The following is a 23,380-nucleotide window of genomic DNA, read 5'->3' as shown; positions in this document are numbered from 1 at the left end:
TGCATTGCCTTCTGACTTTCATTACCTACGCCTGGTTGAACATTCACTTCTTGAACATTCTCATGTCATCCTAGTAGCTGTCACTTGAAATCGAGGCTTAACCAACGGAGACAGGCAACCACTATTGGTAGAAAACCAGACACACAGCAAAGTCTACAATGTCACTCAAATTATTGTCACACTGGGTCGGATCAGTATTCCTTGCGAAACAAACCTTAAGCCTGTCTCCTACACCTAAATCAAATTGCTTGTTTTCCTGTGAACTGTTAAGAAAAAAAATGCCTGCAAAATGATACTAATTAGGATGATGTTACAAAGATGTTATGACAGCAGTTGAGACCAGGATCCTATATGAAGGATTTCGATGACTTGTGTATCCTGTTTCTGTTCTGGCCTGGGACTACTGTCATATTGGTTCCTGTGATTGCTGGCCCAGAGTAACATTTCAGTGATTGCATTGTGATCTCAGGAACATTTCAATTGGGAACGATTTCATTGTGAACTAAGGAGCATTTAAAGGTCTTCTCAAAACATATTTCTTTTTAAAGACATATTTAGTTCATTCTTAAAAATAATAATATTTACCACCCTTAAATCTTAAAATATACCACCGGCAAATCTGTGGGTAGCACAACTCTAGGGCTGACAGTTTGAATCTCATTGTCACTCTGTGTGCCTGGAGTTTGAATGTTTAGCCTTTGCTGTACAGGATTCGTCATGCAGTCCAAAGACGTGCAGTTAGGTGAACTGGTGTCTGCTTATATGCATTTTGCTGTCTGGGATGAGCTCCTGGTCTCCTGTAACACTGAAGTGGAAGAGAAATCGGAAGATAGATGTAAATACTCTTGATGGTACAGCTTTTATTTTAAAAAGTAGTGCCAGTCGAATTAGCAAATCTTACGTACGACAGGCAGCAAAACAGAAGAGAGTGCTAAGAGGGAGTGGACTACAAGCCTTAATCATATTGTAGAACTTCCATCCATCCATCCATTTTCCAAACCGCTTATCTTACTGGGTCGCGGGGGGTCAAGAGCCTATCCCGGAAGCAATGGGCACGAGGCAGGGAACCACCTATGGATGGGGGGCCAGTCCATCGCAGGGCACACTCACACACCATTCACACACACATGCACTCCTATGGGCAATATAGCAATTCCAATTAGCCTCAGCATGTTTTTGGACTGTGGGGAGGAAACTTAAGTACCCGGAGGAAACCTCACGACGACATGGGGAGAACATGCACACTCCACACACATGTAACCCAGGCGGAGACTTGAACCCGGGTCCCAGAGGTGTGAGGCAACAGTGCTAACCACTGCACCACCATGCCGCCCCCTACCTAATGATATTTTACTAGTGGATATTGGAATGCATCTACTATACGTAGGTGATAATGGGTCTTTCAGAAAACAAAACATTAATTTCAGTAGAAGTTTTGATGGGAATGCTGCTGCCTTTTACAATTTTATGAAAATATGATTGAGTGACAGAGCAGACAGATGGCAAACGTAAGGACAAAGAAAGACAAAGTCAAAACAGCAATTGTCCAAAACAAACTGGGACAGTAAGCATATCAGTGTCATCCCACATTGCATCATCTGAAGACGTAAAGCTTCATTATGCCCGTACATTAATTAAGCCCGGAAACCCCTTTCGACATGATGCACAGCTCAGTTTGATGTGTTACATTGTTCCCTGCCAGGTTAGCAGATGACAGGTGTGGGTGTGGTGAATGCAGACCCTGAGCTCAGTTTTCAGGTCACTTTATGACCTTCTGCATCTCAAACGTTCTGTGCTAAACAAACTGAAAAACCCTGAACCGACATTGAATGAGACGTACTGTATGTCGGCGCAGCCTATGGTGCAGGTTTGGCATTTGTGTGTGTCGTGATGGTGAGTGAGGCCATAAGAGTGATCTTGCATCATACTCCACTGCCGAAGAGCAAATACGTTTAAATAGCTGGCGTTTCAAATCATTATGGTTTCAGATCATCCTCCCACTTTGAGGATGATGTTACAAAAAGAGAGTGGATTATACGATTTGCTGTGATGCCAACATCAGTATCTGTTCATCTGTGGGTTAAAACTGCAAGTCTGAACCTTCCCCTGAATTTTTTTGAATCCGCTCCGTTGCGGTCAGCAAAAGCCATGAAATGAATTTCTGATGACGGGTCTGTTTATGGATCACATTTACAATCTCACTGACCTCACTTATTGACCATAATTTACCAGGAATTAAAAGATGAGTGTAATTTGACTTTCCTCTGTAATGTTCTCTTTAAATGGATTGCAGGCAGGTTGAGAACAGCCGACTAAGGGACAACAATGCCAATTATAGTAAAAATTCAGGTTAAACACAATGGTTTGTAATAGCGAACGCACGCACTACATTGTAACACTTGAAAGCATCGTGCGGCTTCAGCGGTTCGGCGGCTCGAAGTACAATACAGTACCGAATGTAGTGCCTTTTATTATTACTGTATAATAATCATTATAATTATTATGGAGTACTGTATTATTAATTTTCCGAGTAACCTACAAATTAAACTTAAAAGCAGATTTAGTGAACAGACCTTGTCTGTAAGATGGAGACTGCCAGTACTCTGGTCCTGCTCTATGCTTGTTGCAGCGTGCAATTGTGAAGTAACTCGGAAAGCGATCGCATCACGGGGTCCTCAGCGTGCCTTTGATCTGCTGAAAGTGGGCAGTAAGTGTCGGCACTACGCTGCCAGCCATGCACATCGGAGTGGGCCATAGAGTGAAGCAGCCTCATGGCGCAAACCTCTCTATGCCAATCAAGATCTTTACATCCTCCTTACTTGATTCACTTGGCACGTGGTGCTATGATGATGCAGTAAATATACACTGGTGTCCAAAAGAGGACTTTAAAAACTGTATTTTTCTCTTCTTATTACTGAGGGATGAATAGAATGGACTTATGTCAGAGCTGGTCTTTTAATAATTCATTTAATCTGCTTTATTCTCTTATTTGTAGAATATATCTGGTTCACACGCAAGTAAAACACAATAGTTTTTCTTCCAAGATAATATGGGACCAATTTACTTCTGCTGTGGTGCAGTGAGCTGTATTTGTGCACTCGCATCGATCCTAAAATCGTACCCGGAATTAAGTCAGTTTCTCCACATAAGACTGGCTTGGCAAGTTTTTTTTAATTTGGCCCATTACTCAGATTCAGCCTTTAATTCAAAGGAGAGCTGGGACAGATGCTAGCTAACCTAGCATGGAATGAAAGACCATCTATCAATAGCTGCCAGTACTGATGCATCTACCATCACATGTCACGCTGTGTGTGGGGGCGGTAGATTGGTTTAAGAATATTTTATTGTTCTGGAGCCATCCAGAAATGCTGTTTTCATTTCTTAGTCAATCTGCCTTTCCAGCCCACACGCATGTGTGCTGAGACTTAATTATGGTCCTCATTAAAGGCAAATGAAGGTGGATAATCATTGAATTGAGAACAGCGATCGGAGAACAGGGCGGTATTTGTCTGCCGCGGTGACAGCAACCTGTTTCTGAACACTGCATCAAGCCAACAGCTGCATGCGTTCTTTTATTTATTTATTTATTTATTTATTTATTTCCAAGCCACCCCAGCCCTGATTAATGTGCTGTGCAGGTGTTTCATAGATTCAGTGTCTGTCCTTGAGTTTCGATTGTTTATGCAGGTGGCCTTTGCAGTGGTTCAAACGATGATAAGTACATTGCAAGTGTGGACAAGGTACTCCTCACTTTTGCAGCTCTCAGTAATTAATCTTCTACACCCGTGATGGTCACGGCAGTGAGGGAAAATAAGCGAACAATATGCAGCCTTGGCAAAATTCATTCGCTCTCAGTATTAATCTTCTCATTTCACAGTTAACATGTCATTGATCTCACAGACCTCTATGCTCCTCTTTTTCTGAGATTGACTTAAATAATTTATCACCAAGTTGAGACTTTTCCAGCATATGTTATGGCTCGACAGGATTTATCAGATTATCTGACACCGAAAGGACTATGAAGCTGTATGGTGTGACCTTGAGACCACTGGTGAATACCACATTAACTCCTCACACTTGTACTTCATGCTAAGCGAGAATATGGCCCAAACCAAATACACCATTACAATCGATTTTGTTCTTAGAATTTTGTGATGTCAGTTGTAACAAGCAAACAATGCATTTTCCTTTGTAGCAAAATGAAGACGTAAGCCGAATAAATGAATAAATAGACTACAGACTTCCAATTAAACCTTTTGGATACCGTAAGGAAGGGAGAATGTTGAACTCACATTGAATGTAATGATGAATTTTTACCCTTTATGAGTAAAGACTGCTTACAGTTATTTTGGCACAGGTTTGATGAAAATGTGGTATTATCAAATTGTGGAAATGGAAATGTTTGCTGGGGCAGGTTTATTGGGGAAAGAATTTTATGGGGAAGAAATACATGAGGAAGTTTATGCACATCTTGAATTCTGGGGAATGCATTTCCAATTTTAAACTTTGTTGGCCGGCTGTTACACCCTCGATGAAGTTGCATACAGTATGTCCTTGCTGTGAATTGGAAGAAGCTAACTGCAGATTCTCTTGTTAGTTCCACGCTCTCTTTAGACCTGGCAGTGAGCTTTGCTCAGGTGGACAGTCCTGTTTTCATCTCTTTGAGTGTTTGCCTTCTTAGTTAACTGACATTTCGTCTTTGCTCTCATGGTTGTAGGCTGCTTTTGTGGTCTTGATTAGCTGGATTTATGCATCTGATGGCCAAAGTTTTGCTTTTGGTTTATGTTGGTTATTTTGTCTGTGTATTTCCATCCCATTTCCTGGTTCCTGTTCCTCATATCTCCTACCCTCTTGAGACTCAGGGAAAATATGACGCCATTTGACGTCGTCTTGAAACCCTTACTGTTCTCCTTAAGGAACAATGGGACTTAACAGAATGTCTTGCATAGTACAAGAGATACGAGAAAAAACGCAATGTCCTCTACAGAGGACAAAAATGAATTGTTGGGTCCCAGAAGGCTATGCTCCACCGTTGAATGGCTCTGTACACCTTGTCCTGGTACTACTCCACGTCAGCAGCTTTGGTGTCCCACTAATTACCCGTTTCCTGTGGTCTTCTGTCCATGGTCTCAGGGACAAGTGGAAAGTCAGAATTGCAGTGTCCTACCTAGGATTCTGTTTGTTTTGGAAGTCAATAAAATGTATTTTTACTGAGTGTATCAAGTCCAGTATTGTAACACATGCATGTGGGAGAATGGTTTTAAACTTCAAAGCATGGATGGATTATTTAATATCTGGATACTGTGGAAAAATACTATATTAACTACATATTGGTTACCTATTGGAGTATAATATCAGAAATTATAGTCTAGCGTAGACAGAGAAGGTTAGCAGCCTCTTCTAGGAATTTCCCCGCATCTAAATATCTCCAAGAGGAATTGTTTGGGAAAAAAAACCTGCCTTGTCCCATTAATTTGGATCCCTGCATGGCTCACCCATCTCCACAGAGACTCAGGAGACTAATTAGAATTAAATGTAAAGCCATTATTTTGGGCTGGAATCTGAGAGACCTCCAGCTATTCAACAATTCAAAGAAAATTTGGGTTTTGGTTAAAATCAGGCAGGCTTCGTTATGTTTCGCCGTGATGAGTACAATTAGTGGGGAATGTAATTAGCAGGAGAGGGGGCTGGTCATTAACCTGGTATTTTTTTTAGCAAGGCCTCACCTCGTTAATGACAAGGGCGTTAAAGGGCGTTAATTCCTGATTCGGTACTGTTGAAAACAAACTATATTTAGGCGTGAAAAGGAAAAATCATTTTTAATTACTTGCTAAGATGATTCGTAACATCAGAATTTCCAGACTTCATTATGTTCTCAGATTTTTTGACCTGTATTGTGTACATCATTTAAATCTTGTTCTGTTTTTAATTTGTTGTTCCAGCTACCTGCTCAAGGACTACGGGTGGAAAAAAGTAATCTTGCGTAACCCTGGTACAATGCATCTTTCCGTGTTATACAGCATTCATGTTTTGTTGTGCACTGTCCTTGTTTAAATAAAAAAAAAAACATATTCAGACAATCATCAGACCATTTTGTCTCAAGAATTCCGCTTTAAAGTTATGACGTAAACAACGAAAAGGACATGAAAATTAGGCCTGTCATCAGCTTTGTTAATCGAAGAATAGTTCATTAAAAAGGCGCTCTCTGCTAGCTACACACTCGCATTTTCTTTGCTTAAGGCCATTTATTTAAGGCAGCCTTTATCACTAGAATCTATATACTGCAGTTCTTGGCAGAGGTCTTTATAAACTGAATAAAAACTATTTTCCTTTTTGGTGTTGATAAAACAGTGCTTTAGATTATTACCTGCCTGTTCTCCTGTGTCCCCCCACAGTCCAAAAAATGCTGAGGCTAATTGGAGTTGCTAAATTGCCCGTAGGTGTGCATGTGTGAGTGAATGGTGTGTGAGTGTGCCCTGCGATGGGCTGGCCCCCCATCCTGGGTTGTTTCCTGCCTCGTGCCCATAGCTTCCGGGATAGGCTCCGCACCCCCCGCGACCCGGAAGGATAAGCGGTTTGGAAAATGGATGGATTTATCAGTAAAGTTTGCATAGAGAAATGGGGCAATCATTGGCGATATACTGCTCTCCATGTCTGCTGTATATGCAGGGCAATTGCCTTCCAAGATATTTTTCAGTACCAAAGTAATTTGCCTTGACACAAACTTATTGTAATTGATTCTTTTGCAGTTGTACATATTTACCAAACCATGTAATGAAATTAAAAGAGCATTTCATTACAATAGAACAATAGAATACAATATACAATAGAACACAAAGGAATGTATATAAGTGCATGTGTGTTCCTTTCTAATCAAATGCCTTTTGAAAAATTGTCACATATCCCCTTCCTACACATAACTGGCTTTCATTGCATAGAATATTTTAAAGGGTCTTTTGGGTGGATAGACGGAACTATTGGAGGAAGCCTAGGAGGAATGGCTTGAGGTTTGTCTCGTCCTATAATGAGCTTACTTGGCATAAGTACAGTAGGCTTTCTTCATGTTTGGTCTTGTTTGGTTTTCAGTTTGAGAGTCCTCTGTTCCACAGCCTGCCGCTTTAAAAGACCAAAATATACTGAAGGTGAACAAAACTAAAGGGAGCACCTAACAAAATGCGGTAATGCTTTATGTTAACTGCACCTTCATAATGCCTTTATATTGCATTCATAAAACGTTCAATACACCTTCATAATGTATTCATTAAGTATTCATAAAACATTCATAAACATCATGTATGTATACCTAAACAACCTAACATCCCTTAACAGCTGTAATATACATATTGATGACCTAAGGATTAGGGCAACTATCTGCTTTTAGAACGGCTTCAGTCCTCTTTGGAATGCAGTCACTGAAGTATTTAATGGAATATTGGATAATCTTCAAGAAAAAAAGGCCTCCAATTGTTTGAAGGATGGCAGCGATGACATGATCTACTTTACAGCTTGCTCTCTAGAACTTGTCATACATGTTCAATTATTTTTATATCTAATGATTGGGGGGAGGGGGAGCTTGGAAGGCAATTGAATTCTTCCTTGTGTTCATAAAAACACTTGAATTTGTTTATCGGGTTTACTGGTGGTATCATCACCTTGGAATATGGGAACATCATGAGGAAACAGCATTCATACCACAGGGTTTAGCTGATTCTGTAAAATAGCCCAAAATATTCCTTGACCATTATACAGAGCAACTGAAGACTCCCACTAAATGACTGGCCATGTCATTTTGGATCTGCCTTAATGTTTAACAGTTTGCAATAGACATTGCAAGTAGAAAGCATCTTCTGGATTTAAACCGATCCAAAGATAAACCGATCCAGGTTAATCACATTGTATTGCTTTCCTACATTGTTCAGATTTCTAGGTTTCTTATTCCTTGTAACTTTTTTAAGCTTACATCATACAGTTTTTTGAGACTAGGATACAGCAGTGCTGATTCAGTTCTGTGGTAGTTAGGGTTAAGGGCCTTACTCAAGGGTCCGACAACGATATGACAATTCTGCCAGCCAAGGGATTTAAACTCATGACCTTCTGGAGATAATCACATGTCCCTAACCCACTGAGGTACACCACACCCCACAAATACCTCGTTAAGTGTCCATCTGAGCTCTTCAGATTGTCACCATTGTTACTCATGGAAGATGTTTGGCATATGCTGTTATGCTTTAAATGATTTTGCATTTTTTGTGACTGAGTTGGAGCTCTGGCTACCTTTTGTTGCTTTGACAGCTCCTGTATCAAACTGCTGAAGTATTTGTAGCTGATACATGGTAGAAGTTGGAAATGTTGCTGCTTTGTCAGTCCCTCTGTGTACATAACACAAGTATTCCTAACTGGCTATCCAGCGTGTCAGTCCAGCTATAACATTGATCTTTATTTATTATTTTAATTCATTATAAAATTATGGTTTAAAGCTTTAATGTTTTTGTCATCAACAATATTATAGTCAGGATATAATTTATCTATCTACTTATGTTGAGAGTATCTTATTTGTGTACAGTATTTTAAGACACCAATTATCAGTTCATCTTTTTATCCACTTTCATTCTCCTTTGTTCCGGACTAATAAGAATCCATGATTCAAAGTAATTTCACACATTTTTTACTCCACCTCATTGTAATATTAATGTCATGCGTTTTAATTTCTGGGCGGAATGAGATATCTAAAAACCACCCATGAACGTATTTCAGCAGGGAGCTTTCAAAGGACTAAAATGCTTTCTCTGAAATGTGCGAGGGGCATTATAATGCGGCTATAATTGTTGCTGAATTAACCTTCTGAATTATAAGTGAAAGACATTAATAAATGTCTCCTGCAGGTCCACAGTAAGATTCAGTTAAGTGATATAAATCTTATCAGTCATTTATGAACCGTTATCATTTTCTGGTTGACAAGTCTGAATGATGTTCCTCAAATAATGTGGGATTTATAGATAGCTTAGATACCTTGCAGGGGGGTGGGTGGGGGGGACTGGCTTTTTTTTTTTACAAGAGGCAGTCTCTGTCTTGCATAATGTGATTCTTCTGTTCATTTTTTTTCTGTCCAGTTGTAACCCATCAATCAGGAATGAGGACAAGTGGCAGCCTTACTGTCTTCCAAAAATGCAAGCTTCAATGAACCCCTGATTCAATTTTGTTCTACAGAAAGTGACTTTATTACCTGACACTGTATAACTAGGCCATTTAAACCACTAGATTGTGGTATTTCTTGCAATAACTTGATAAGTAGCCAGACATGTTTCTCTGCAAGAATCACAAGAAGAAAATCCATCCATCCATCCATCCATCCATCCATCCATCCACACACACATACATACATACATCTGCTGTAACTACTTGTCCTATTCAGGGTCACGTGGGGTCCGGAGCCTATCCCGGAGGTTATTGGTGCAAGGCCATGAGCAGAAGATCTGAACTGAAAGCAGAGTTTTAATTTATTTACATATACATTAGCATATTTAGCAGACACTTTTGTCCAAAGTGATGAGCTGTGAGGTAGACAGCACATTGAAAATGTACAAATGCACATGCTGTCAAGGAGTCAGGTGGCATAAGTGCAGCTAGGCTGAGCTTCCAGTGAATGCTCAGGTACGAGTGTAAGCAGCGTTGGAGCAGGAGCCACACGCACACACACACACACGCACACACACACACACACACACACACGCACACACACACACACACACACACACTGTGGACTGTCAATTCATTTCTGTGGGAAAAACCCTAATCTTAACAATGTCAATCTTAACCCTTATCCAGCTCTAACCACAACCAAACAAAATACTTTTGACAATTTAGTTTTTTGAATGCAGTTACCGATTTCGATAAAAAACGGTCTCCAAAAACATCAAAATTACAGGTTTTTTTTCACATTGTGGGTACATTTGGTCCCCATAATAATAATGATTTTCTACAAACAAGACATGGGATATACTGAATATTACGTGAACAGCTGGTATTCATAGGCAACAAGTCTGATGCATGACAAATGGGCAAGCGGTAACATCTAAGTGACAAATCGTCATGGCCAGATGACTGCATTGGAGCTTCGCTGAAACCGCAGGGCTTGTGGGGTGCTGCCACTCAGTGCTGGTGAGTACCTGTCAACAGGGGTCAGAAGAGGGGAAAACCATGAATTGGCCACTTTGATGTGTGGGGGCGACGGAGGCTGTACTCTGCTCTAAAATGACAGGAGAGCTACTATAGCACAACTGATGCAAAACTTTAATTCTGGGCTGAAATGGCTGCATCATGCACACCTGCAGCATATGGGGCTGCACAGCTGCAGGGCAGTCACAGTGCCCATGCATACCCCTCCCCAAATGGCTGATGCACCTGCAATGGGCATGTAGAGATCAGGACCAGTGGAAGAAAATCTGGTTTCCTTTCACATCATGTAGATGGGCAGGTGCATGTGCTCCATTTCCTTGGGGAACAGGTGGCTCCAGGATGCACTGGAGGAAGAAGACAAGCCAGTGGAGAGAGTGTGATGCTGGGCAGTGTTCTGTTGGGAACTCCTGAGTCTGGCCATTCACGCGGTACTTATCATGACATTGTTGCAGACCATATACACCCATTTATGGCAACTATAGTCACCTGTCAATGTGGTAATGTGTTTGAACTGTTCAGGAATGGTTTGCAGGACATGACAAAGAGTTCAGCGTTATCCTACTCACCAGACTCTCCAGATCTGAGTCCCAGCGAACATCTCGCAGTTGCGCTGGGACAGAGAGTCTAATCCACAGGGACTCCATCATGTATCTTTGGGGAATTAAAGGATCGCTGCTGATATCTTCGTGCCAAATACAAAGATACCTTCAGAGGTCTTGTTGAACCCTTGTCCGAAAGGGTCACAGCTGTTTTGGTGGCACGTGGAGGACCAACAGAATATTGGGCAGACGGTCATGGTGGTTTTGGCTCTTTGGGGGTTGGGTGTATGTGTGGGTTATGCATATGTTATAATGTGGGGACCTGCTATTTTGACAATGTGGGGACCACCTTTTAAGTTTCTTAGTGTCTCTTTGGAATTTACACATTGTCGCTCCATTGATGTGGTTTTCCTTAGGATGTGTTGGTTGTCTCTAAATTGCCCATAGTGTGTGAGAGTGTATATCCTGCAATGGACTGGCATCCAACCCATGGTATCCCCTGCCCCATGCCCTTTGTTGTCTGAAATCCTCACTGAAACCATTCTGAACAGGGGGTGATGAACGATGGACGGATGGATGGATGGACAGGCGGACATGTATGTTTGCTTGCAACTGAGCTTATGAAGGAACCTGATATATTGTTTCTTACTAGAACCTGGCTTGGTTTTGATGAGTGCCCTTCTTTAGGTTAGTCTTCTGTACTCAGTCACTCCTTTGATCAAAATCCTCATCCTGCAGATGAGGGTAGTGTTTCTCTAATGTACTATTCTGGTCTCTGTTCAAATTGGAAAACTAAACACGGGTTTCACTCTTTTGAAGTGCTTGTCTTCAATGTCCTGGCCCCTGGTAATAATACATTTTCTTTTAGCTCTCAATCCATTTTGCTTATTCCTCATAACATTCTTATATGTCCATCCACTAGTTAAAAATGACAGATTTCTGTCACAAATATGGTTTGTTTCACCACCAATATGATTAAAATTACAAGAGATTTAAACGTTCATATGGAAAAGACAAGGAATAATATTACAGTAGCTAATGTTTTGTAAATGTTCTTAGGGCTGTTACCGTCGTTCAAAATGTAGCAGGTCCTACTCATCATTGCAATCACAGTCTGAATTGTATATTAATTTATATAGTCAATGTGTAAATTGTTTCTAGCCTTACTTGTTCTTAGAGACTGCCTCCTCATTATATTGGATTATATTGGAAAAAAACACTGTTGGCCCAACCATGCCTCAGCTGCTATCACCGTGGTTGCAGATGTGTTTCCTTGAATAATGTCTCAACCAACCCACTGACTAAATCTGAGCGGCTAAGTGATATGTTTTCTGCCACTTTAAGTTGTACAATGAATGCTTTGGAATAAAAGAAAACTGTTTCTCTTGAAAAATTTCAAGAGATTTAAACGTTCATATGGAAAAGACAAGGAATAATATTACAGTAGCTAATGTTTTGTAAATGTTCTTAGGGCTGTTACCGTCGTTCAAAATGTAGCAGGTCCTACTCATCATTGCAATCACAGTCTGAATTGTATATTAATTTATATAGTCAATGTGTAAATTGTTTCTAGCCTTACTTGTTCTTAGAGACTGCCTCCTCATTATATTGGATTATATTGGAAAAAAACACTGTTGGCCCAACCATGCCTCAGCTGCTATCACCGTGGTTGCAGATGTGTTTCCTTGAATAATGTCTCAACCAACCCACTGACTAAATCTGAGCGGCTAAGTGATATGTTTTCTGCCACTTTAAGTTGTACAATGAATGCTTTGGAATAAAAGAAAACTGTCAAACATAAAATGTCTGCCTCCTGGCATAATGACCACACAAGAATTAGAAGAATTAAGTGGGCTTCTGGGAGATACAGAATGTGAATTATTCCAATTATAAGGGCAACCCTTGATTTCTATTTTAAAAAGTTACTGAATTAGCTGAGAATCTAACAGCAAAGAAGCAGAAAAGCTTGTGAAATACTCCTTGTTACTTATTATCTGCCTGAAATGTGCATCGCTTTTTCACATGCTCCCAAATAAATGCAAATGTAAATATATGATTCTATACATGTGCATGTTCTTCCCCTGTTGCACAAGCTCTCTCTGGATATTCAGGTTTCTTTCCTCAGGGCTCAAACAGTCAGGCAAATTGGCATCTCTAAAATAGCCGTGATGTGCATGCATACGCGTGTGTATGCGTGTGCGTGTGCGTGTATGCATACATGTGTGCGTGTGTGTGCCGCCATGTACTGGCATCCTGTCCTGGATTTAATCCTGTCTTGGCCCTTTGCTGCCTGGGATATTCTCCAAGCCCCCTGTGTCCCACCCTCTTCTGTAAGATGAAGATTTTAATGTAATGAAGCAACTTCTGCCTGTAATTTGAAAGGTTATTTTTATTATTTATAAATAATATAAATATACAATAATCTTCTGAATGCGTTACTTGATCTTTTAAGATAGATATAACAAGACTGTATTAAAGATACCCAATATGGATTTGAATGATATATCTTATAAGCCTGTCTTAAGTCCTTCACTTTTTCTAAACCTTTGGTTATATGTAATGTCCTGTGGCCCCATGTCTACTGACAATCCAGTAAAGTTGATCCCATGTTTCAGTCTGGGTTCACACATCATAAAATCCCTTGACAATATACTGACTGAGTTCTTTCTTTTGAGAGTCCTAATGACTGCTTTTGGACTGAGGGGTTACTTCTGACACCACGGATCACCATATTCCCTCAGACAGGCTGAAACAGAGTGTTGGTCGCAGTTGGCAGACATTGTCTTGGTTTCGGCTGATCTGTTACAGAATGAAAAGTTTATTTGTATTTTCAGTACATTGTTGAAATTCTGAACTCAGTTGCACCCACTTCTATTTCCTCTATGTATTCTGGCCAATGGGGATAAAACTTGCAAGGAAAGTGTTGATTATACAATAGCGCCTGACCTCTTGCATCTGTCAAATCAAATGCAATATGTCAGCTCTTTCAGCTTAAGACCAATGTGAAGTACATTAAGGATGAGTAATGCAGGACAGAAATCATGAGTGTAGCTTTTAAGTGACTAAGCACCACATGCATTTAAATTTTAAGATGAACGTGGCTGGTTTCTGGGTCAACACGGATATCTCAGTAAATAATCTTAGTGGTACAGTTGACTCAACAGTTGGCATTTAATTTAGAAATATATTTTAAGTGACTCTCATTTAAATCAAAATACTGTCCAGGAGTGATGCTGCTCTGTGCATTTTTTAAACTGAAACTAAACGTCTGTAGCCATGTTTTATTTTTTGCAAAAATGATTCTTGTGTCTTGCGCTGGTGCTTTGGCCAGGAGATCTTGCTGAACCAGCAATGTGTGAGTATTAGTGCTGTATTTGCCCCCTATACTGGCTACCAGAAAAATTTAGATTAGAATAATAAAATAGCACTCTCACCTATGGACATCCCCCAGTAAATCTTGGAGACTCCTTGAGTACTGCTTGAGTCAGGGGATGAAATTCCCAGTATTGACTTCTTTGGGAAATGTTACCATAAATCACTCTTCGTGATAAAATCGCTAGTAAAAATGTGGTCTTTAATAAGGTCTGATTGATTTATTGATTGATTTGGAGTGAATGAGAACAAGACCCTCCCCGCGACCCAGCAGGATAAGCAGTTTGGAAAATGGATGGATGGATGGAGAACAAGACCCTAATCATCACAAACAGTCATGCTAAGGTGACACTTTATGGGTTTAAAAATGGCCCAGCTCAATAAGAATGTATTTTATTAGGATTGAGTCGTAGACTGTGGGCTACATATTAGCTGGCAAAGCACAAAGTAGACAACTATGACAAATGTGCATTAGCTTAGGAAAAGAACATCGCAGTCCTTGTAAGTCCAGGAGAGCCCTCAAAAAGTCCCCTCAAGCCAATAAGTGTTATCTTTGATGGCTGAATCCACAAGCATTTGTATTTTGCTAAAAACATATACGTGTATATACGGGGTGTGGCCAATTTAATGCTATGGAGTATCTGTGACATTTCACCACATCTAAAGTGGCTGTGCATCAGCTGTGGTTTTCTGGAACTGCAATTTCTATCGCTGACCCTTTTACCGCTATTGTCATTAAAACCAAATAGGCTGTGTGATGTAGCAGGCCCACATATGCAACCATCATAAGCCTTTTTTTGTTGTTGTTGCTAGGTCGAGTCTTTCTTGAATCTATATAAACACATTCTGTGTAAGCAAGGCTGTGTGGGGAGGGGGGTGACACCGCTTAGATAGAGATGACAGCTGTGTGACAGAAGACCGGCAGAAGACAGGAGAGCAGGAGAGTGAACGCCGCCTTCTGTGAGAGCAGCTCCTCTCTGAGAGCCTTTGTCTGCCTTGTCATCTCGCCACGGCTGAGCCGCGGAACCGGGACTATCACAGGCTCCGTTTGAGAGCCTGACAGCCCGAAAGGGGGCTGTTTAAATGGAGACCCTGTTCACGTGTAAAATACCTCAACGCCGGCAAGCGGAGCAACAGGCGCAGCAGCGGATGGTTGCGACAGGCGTGGTGGTTCTGTCCATCACCCCTGCGTGTTGGGTGTAGCTTTGAAGCGAAAGCCCTGAATGTCCTTCAATGCGAGGCGAGTCCAAGCTTCTACTCCTCCCTCCTGTCCCCATGGAAAATGGCTGGGAATAATTCCCCTCCCACTACAGAAGTTTTCCCAAATTCAGCAGATGCTCCTATCTAAAAGGGATCCACAACTGAGAAAGCCTGGTTAGAAATTGATGGTCCAAAGGCCTTCGCTCAAGGGCCCACTGATGAAATGGCAGATTGTGGGATTTGAACCAGCAACCTCCCTGTCACAGACACAGCATCCTAACCCACACTGAGCCATACGCTCAGGATCCCCCTTCTAGATCCAGGACTAGTGCCTGGGACATACGATATATGCCTGGCTTGGGACTGAGACCTGTTAGCGTAGGCTGGTACTGTTGATGTTGCACCATCACACCCTAGGAAAAAGCCCCTTGAATACCTTCCTCGACCTGTCTGGCAGGTGCCTAATAATGTTCCCTTATTCCCATCCGTGAAGAATGCGAGTGCAATGGGTGGTGACAGAGGTGCATTTCTGTGTGAAGGGCCGTTAGTTCACTGGGCGCATCAGCTCCTCTGGGGGAGGGGGGGGGGTCGAGTAATTGAACGGTCAGCGGAGGTCTGCTGCATAGGGGGCAGGGAGATCTATGGCTCTGACAAGGACTTCATGCGCTATGCAGCCCCGTTCTTTCACAGTTGCTGTCAGGCTTGGCCATCTGTCTCTCTCACCCAAGCAGAGCCACAGAAGCGTGAACTTGGGGACAGTTCAAGTGGAGGCAGAAGAACCAGACCAAGACTTTCTACGCTCTGTCTTCCGTATGGTTGTTGTCAGGCCTTCATTAACTCAGTTTTACTGACCCAAATATATAGTAAAGTATGCCCACTGTGTTATTCAACCACTATCTGTCCGTTCCCGCTGCGTCACAAACGAAGACCCCTTGAAACCGAAGATGAAAAACTTGAGTGACTTTTTATATGACAACACAGGTACTTTGAAAAAGCCACAATAAGCTTTTTATCAATCCAGGATGTATCTTTGGGAACGGGACTGAAAAAAATACCCTACAGGATAACACATCCTCATAAAGAGGTCTTAATCATCAGGTCTGTTTAAATTCATTGGCGGAACCATTTGAGAAATGAGTGTAGTCATCTCTCTCTTCCTCCAGAGTTTACAGCAGTTTTTCTGAGATAATAACAAGGGAGATTAGTGAGCCAGAAGAAGTGTTTGTTCTCTTTATCATCAGGATACTTGAACGCCGAACATGTGACACAGATTGAGCTATTGCAAGATGGCATTCTGCTAAGGAACGGGGGGTTTTTTATTTGTCCTGGAAGCCTTCAGACTTTCACCTTGTGGAAAGACTATGCCGGTTCTACACCGTGCTTATTTCAGGGGTGTGCTCGTAAATTGAATCTTAATCACAGGTTTGTGGGAGTGCGTCTCAGGAAACACAAGTCTGCTTTGCTGCATAATGTGCCCTGAGTAGGTCTGGGTTTTTTTTATGTAGCCTATCTGGTGCTGATTTTATGTATACAGATTTTATAGCAGATATCTGCTGTGTACAGCAGATAGTATTCAAAGCTGCATAGCTGCTTATTCTAGCCGAGTGGCAGATTGGCTGCCCCCCTTCATTGAATTCAGCGAAAAATCAGCAAAAGCTGCATGATTGAGTAGAAATAAAAAGCTTAATAAGTGCACTCTGTCCAGGGCTTTTCTTACTTTTTACCTACAGAGAATATCCACCATGAGTATGATCAGGTCACTAGCATAGAAACCAAAGCACTGAACTGCCAATACGCTACAATTACACTACAGTTTTAAGTGTTAATAGTGTTTTTTCCTCATTGTTTCTTTCTTTTCAGTTTTTCGTATTGTACTTTATATACAGCTTTGTGAGCCGCATTTTCTGAGTGTTTATTCATAAATGTTTCTATTTGCTGGTTTTTTTCCTCCTGCCATTCCAATCCGTACCTTTCACGGTGTCTTCGGTGGTGACCTCAGCCTGGCTCTGAGGCTCTTTTCAGATTGATGTTCTCCTTCCCTGTGGCCTGGCTCCACTTAGCTGTCCATCCATGTAGGGGGAGATGAGTGTCATGCATCTTTCTGTTGAAAAATCTTTTAGAAAACATGGTAGAGCAGAGCGTGGCACTCGGCCGCCTCGACACTGCAAATCCTACGGTATGTAACGTTTCTTCCCATTCTGCTGTCATGCGGGAGGGGTGGACAGTCAAGAGATTCACATGTCGGATTTCAGGATCACTGATACAGTACGTGTATGTTTGCTGCGACTGAGACAAATTGCTTTGCCTACCTTTCTTATATTTTTTTCAAGGCGCCATAGATGCTTTATTTTTTTGTCCTTTTGCTGTTTTTCTTCCTATTCTCATCCTCTTTTTGTTTTGTCTTATCTTGTTAGATTATCATTATTAGCTCATTGCCCTGAGATGGGACGCTGCCCCCAAATGGAAAGGAATCTCACCAGAGGGAAAGGCGGGAATTAGGGTGAGAGAGACAGCGAGATACTGATTGAACAAAGAATTTCAGGTCGTACTTGTGTGCAGTAATTATGGGTAACGTGACATCACACCCAAACGAGATGGATGCAGTCTGTGCTTAGATGAGAAGCCAAATGGACTCTCAGGAGTGCAGATTCATGTGCTTCAAAGACTCATGGCTGCATGGAGACGTGTTGGACACTGGAGGTCTTCCAACCCAAGTTCACTAACAGGAGTAAAACAAAAATGATTTTTTTATTAACTCTGAGTGGTATAATCCTGAGCATGTGACCATGAAAGAGTAAATCTGCTGCCTGGACGTTGACCTGCTGGCTGTGAAGCTGACGCCACGCTGCCCGCAGCACAAGTTGTTGTTCACGTTGGATTGTTGGTTGATGTGGACGCTACATAAGAGGTCATGGACTCGCATGTTTCTTGTCTTCAAACGCAACAGCCAAGGGCATTTGTATCAATCTCAGGTTACTTTAATCACGCTGATCGATATGCTGAGCGACTTATCACAGTTTGGCCCTGGTGAAGCTAGGAATTCAGTGAGATTAGATGACTTAAACCTATGTTTTAACGCAGGGGTGTGTCTAGGGTGCACGAGGGTCAGGGGCTTAGCCCACATGATGTCTACACGCCCACCCCCATTCTTTGTTCTATCTTAGCAGCCTCTTTCCTTTGCGACTTCACTGAGAAGCAAAAGGCAGTCATGTGGTTCCTAAAAATTCAACATTAGTACAAGAATTCATCTGCAAAACCTACAAAGACAACCATCATCACACAGCATTGACAATGACAATGGCTCCACTCATTACACTGGCCTTCTTGATTTATTTCAAGCACAAGTTTTATCAAAGACAATATATTCAAGTCAGCCTGTTCAAACTCCTCTGATTAAACATGCTTAAAATGTTCTCCCTGTAGCATACTACTAACCATTTCCTGCTGAACTGCACACTCAGCTGCTGCTCCAGATACAAATGGTCATGGTTGTCAAAAGTACGTGCTAGTAATACTAACTGGTTTCACCGTTCAAAAGTTCCAGGGCTACAGATAAAATATCTGGGGCTTCAGCCCAATAACCTGGTCATAGGCACGCCCCCGCTTACTCACAGTCACACCTGTCTTAGTCAAGATTCCCCCTAGACCCTTTGTGGTTAAACTCTACCTCTATTCTCCCTCATTCCAACTCTTCCCCTCAGAAAGTTAGAATGGCCAAGCATGATCAAGGTCTTGATGGTGTTGACCCAAGATTGCTTGAAGTGCACTCCAGTTGGAAGAGATGTAGACGTTTAATCTGTCCATACGATTTTGACAGGCCTCACCCCCTCCCGTAAAGTTCTTGTTCCTAAGGAGGGATTCTCAAGAGCCACTAATGGCTACAGATCAGTGACATTAACATTACACATAATGAAGATATTATTTGAGTGGCTGCTTTCAGACCATCCATGAAGGGCTTCCCAAAGCCACGTCCATTTGCATACCTGGCAGGCATAGGTGTGCAGAGTGCTATTCTTTACTGCTTCACAGATCCTGCTTGCACCTAGATCATTATGAAGATTCCCTTCTTTGAATTCTCCAGTGAGTTACACGCCATCTAGCCTTTTCTACTGGCATAGGAGTTAAAGATGCTGCAGGTTGAGGATGCCATGGTTGACTGGGTCACAGATTTGCTCACCAACCGGCTACAGTTCATGCAACTGTATATCTGATGTGGTACTGAGTGACATGGTTGTGCCCAAAAGGAAAGTCTTGTCACGATTTTTGTTTACTATACTTATACTTCAAGTTCATGGCTCATGTTATCAACACAGGTTTTCTGATTTTACGATTGAAGCCTCCTATAGGCTGAGAGATTTCAGCAGCTATGTAAGCGGCATCAAGACATGGATGTAATACATTTAGGTAAATCAATGTAGACTGTACGATGATAACACCAACTGAACTGTAGGCTACAGTGCAAGTCAATGTACAAGAACGAAATGTCATCAGCATTGGTTGGGTGGTAGACGTATGTAGTTGGCAGCTGTCACATTGTGAAATGGTCATAATGAATTTCTGACATTGTCGGACATTTGTCCCTGTCTTTGAACTGTTGTCACTGTGTGACGTAGGACCGCCATGTTAGAGCCACGACCACAGGTATCGCCACAGTTCTTTCACACTGGTAATCTTTCATCTAGGACAGCAAAAAAAAATCACACGGTGCATATCCACCTTAAGAGATGTGACAGTAAAGGAAGAGAAGTGGAGTGCCGAAGTCTGGTAGAGAGTTTTGTTGGGTTGGGTAAGACACACCACTTGAAGCTCAATGTGGAAAGGATGAAGGAATTTGCGATGGACTTCAAGGTGTGTAAGGAGCCCCTGAAAGCTGGAATGGAATGACAATATGGAAGCAACAAGGACAGTTTTTTTTGAGGACTAAAGCCCTTCGGTGTGTTTTTCTATGCAGCTTGTCTTTCCTCACCTTAGCGCGTGCCAGTGGCACCAGGACACTGGGAGCTAAAACTTTTGTGTCACAGACCTGCCTAACGTCACCTGTGCTTTGTTAAAATGAAATTATCTGCTAAGACACAGTGTGCATGCTACTCACAATCATCGTGATCAACTGACAAAATGGTAATACTGCTTTATTTAGCAGGAGGCCAGAATTCAGCCATCCATCCATCCATTTTCCAAACTGCTTATCCTACTGGGTTGCGGGGGGTCCAGAGCCTATCCCGGAAGCAATAGGCACGAGGCAGGGAACAACCCAGGTTGGGGGGCCAGCTCATCGCAGGGCACACTCACACACCATTCACTTACACACCTATGAGCAATTTAGTAACTCCAATTAGCCTCAGCATGTTTTTGGACTGTGGGGGGAAACCGGAGTACCCGGAGGAAACCCCACGACGACATGGGGAGAACATGCAAACTCCGCACACATGTGACCCAGGCGGCGACTCGAACCCAGGTCCCAGAGGTGTGAGGCAACAGTGCTAACCACTGCACCACCATGCTGCTCCAGAATGCAGCCATTTAAGGGAAAAAAATTACTAATCCAAAAATAAGCTAAAATGCTTAAGACCTTTTAAGCAAATACTTATACAGTGTTAATTACTAATTTGCTGATAATCAGTGCTTAACTGCAAGCATACATCTGGCCACTTGATATATAATTCTATCAAGGCTGATAAGAGTATATCTGTGTCAATGTAATTAATTGAAGTGCTCCATGGCCCCAGTATTGATTGCTCTAGCAGAAACCTGCAGGAACATGGGTAGCTGCTAAGGAGTATTAGCATTTCATAGGTGCCCATCTGAATCTCCAGATTGTTAAGGGCTTTACAGCGGTAAGATTCCGACTGGTGTTCAGCCACCATATTAATTACATGCCATATTCCCATTGCACCTGTCTCAACAACATGTCTTTTTGTAATGGATTAGCATTCATTTTCATTTTAGCCTGTTGCTATTTTTTTGTATCTAAAGGGCTGTTGGCAACCTGTGGACAAGGATTTATAAATACTCAGGGGTCCTTCTGTTGGGATCTGTTTGAATAATCGACACCATGAACATCATGAAATCTGGCCAGTGTGTTTAATTCTTGTGATACACATTCCACAATAGAAGGAAAGATTTTGATATTTCAAGATATTTTTAAATAAAAAAAACATGTTTTTGTGCTTCTTGATATTTTAACCTTATTGTAACACTTCTGAAATAGATAGAAACGCAAAATTAATTTTTCCTTTTCCCAGTTTTTAAGCTTCACTGCAATCTTTCTCTTGTCAGTTTTATTCTGAGCCTGCTTCCATGTAGAGCCTGTTCACATGCTTTTCCTTGATCGAATTCGCCGTGTGACTGCTGTCAAACATGTCATCCTTTCCCGCACTGCCATCAACCGTGAAATTGTGAAAGAGCTTCCAAAAATCTATTTTGGTGAAAATGAGCTTTGTGAGTCGGCCACATAACATGGGGCGTGTCAGAGGCAAGCAGGAAACCGCACCATGCAAATAGGTATGTGGAATTACCTCAAGGAATTGTTCTGGATCTTTTTCTCAGTGTCACGATTTAGACAGAAATGTGACTAAAAAGAGCACATCTCTGGCTAGGCAGCAAAGTTACAAAGAGAAAAAATAGACAAAGGGGCCATCGAGTTTCATTTTTTGCTCTATTTATGCTACTTTTTATGCAGCCTTTTATTTTTAAATGTTTTTACCCATTTATAATGTGGCCCTGCTATGGGTTGGCGCCCCCATCCTGGGTTATTCCCTATATTCTAGCCATAGGCTGCAAACCCCGATGATTCTGAATAGGACAATCGGCTACAGAAGATAGATGGGTGGATGGAAATTTTAGCTTTTAGTCAGTCTGTAGAACAATACATGATGATTTTAAGTATCAAGTAAATGCACATATACACAGGGCAGTTACACACTAGTGAATCTGGGTTCAATCATCCCCCCAATGAACAGACCTTTGTGTTTAAATTATTAAGTCCCCCCCATCTCACATTCTCCTCTGCGATTGCATACTGTATGTACATACATGTTCACCTCATTTAATAAGCAGATGTTATTGCTTTCATTCATGACCTACTGGTGTTTCTGCTGGGATACTAACAATGTAATTTTCTGGTTGTATATTTATTCAGGCGTATTTCCAGTCAAATCATTTTTTTTTACTGGGATTGACTATTGTCTTATAGTGGATTTTGTGGATATATTGTGGTCATGTATGCAGGACTTGGTCATGCACTGATATTTTAATCGTCTCTGTGGTTATATTTATTAAAAATGTATGTTATGCCAATATATTTTTTTGTGCAAAAATTGTTTCATCCTTTATATCTCTTTATTTTTAAATTGCCATCATTTAGTTTTTCCTGGTACATATCAAACACATATCATTCATTAAATCAAGTATTTATTTACATAGCACATTTAAAAACAACGGTACTGTAGTTCACCTTTCCAGTTTAGAAAGAATGAACTAACAAATACAGCATACATAGTAAAATACAGAAATAAAATAAGTAACAGTGTAAATTGTCAGGGTGGACGCCCATCCGACCTTGCCTCCTTCGCTGTTCATTCTGAGCTCTCTCCCGTCATGCAGCCCCTTAGCCCTAGTGTGTTCTCCCTGCCCTCCAGACAACTGCATAGCTCACTGAGTTGAGTGTGCTGCTTAGACTTGTCATGTATGCAGTTATGGGTTTGAGACTAGCTAGACACCAGCCTCACCTGTTTTGTTTGCTTATTGGGTTTCAGACTTTCATATTTTATGTTGTTGGTTCTTTTCTTCCCTGTTTTGGTTGCCCGCTTATATCTATTAGATTTTTTTTCCTCTTAGTCTTTCCTAGTGTAGTCAGCCCTCTGTTATGTTCCCTAGTCTCTAGTGCTTCCCTGACTTAGTGATTGTTATAGTTCCCTAATCCTTGTGCTCATTTAGTGTTTCCACTTCCACCTGTTTCTCATTGTTTCTGTTCCTGTCTTGATTGGTTAATTGGATATTAGCTGCACCTGTTCCTTGTTTGCCCTGGTGTTCCTTGGTATTTAAGTTCTTGCCTTTGTTTTACTCCTTAGTGGCTCGTTGTGTTAATTACTGTG

At 41.5% G+C, this 23,380-nt stretch overlaps 1 protein-coding gene and 1 long non-coding RNA gene across 2 annotated transcripts in view; one reads left to right on the top strand and one right to left on the bottom strand.

Moving 5' to 3' along the window:
• LOC125746967 (chemokine-like protein TAFA-2) overlaps positions 1-23,380 on the top strand; it is a 78,762-nt gene that overhangs the window by 43,067 nt on the left and 12,315 nt on the right. The gene's annotated exons all lie outside the window — the stretch shown is intronic.
• On the bottom strand, positions 513-8,213 carry LOC125746970 (uncharacterized). The gene is made up of 3 exons (XR_007399115.1): positions 8,150-8,213; positions 7,035-7,116; positions 513-805 (listed from the first exon to the last, which is right to left on the bottom strand). It is a non-coding gene; the product is annotated as an uncharacterized LOC125746970 (long non-coding RNA).

This window comes from Brienomyrus brachyistius, chromosome 8, assembly GCF_023856365.1.
Source record: "Brienomyrus brachyistius isolate T26 chromosome 8, BBRACH_0.4, whole genome shotgun sequence".
Classification (NCBI taxonomy): Eukaryota; Metazoa; Chordata; class Actinopteri; order Osteoglossiformes; family Mormyridae; genus Brienomyrus; species Brienomyrus brachyistius.
This window is presented reverse-complemented; position numbering and strand designations above follow the sequence as displayed.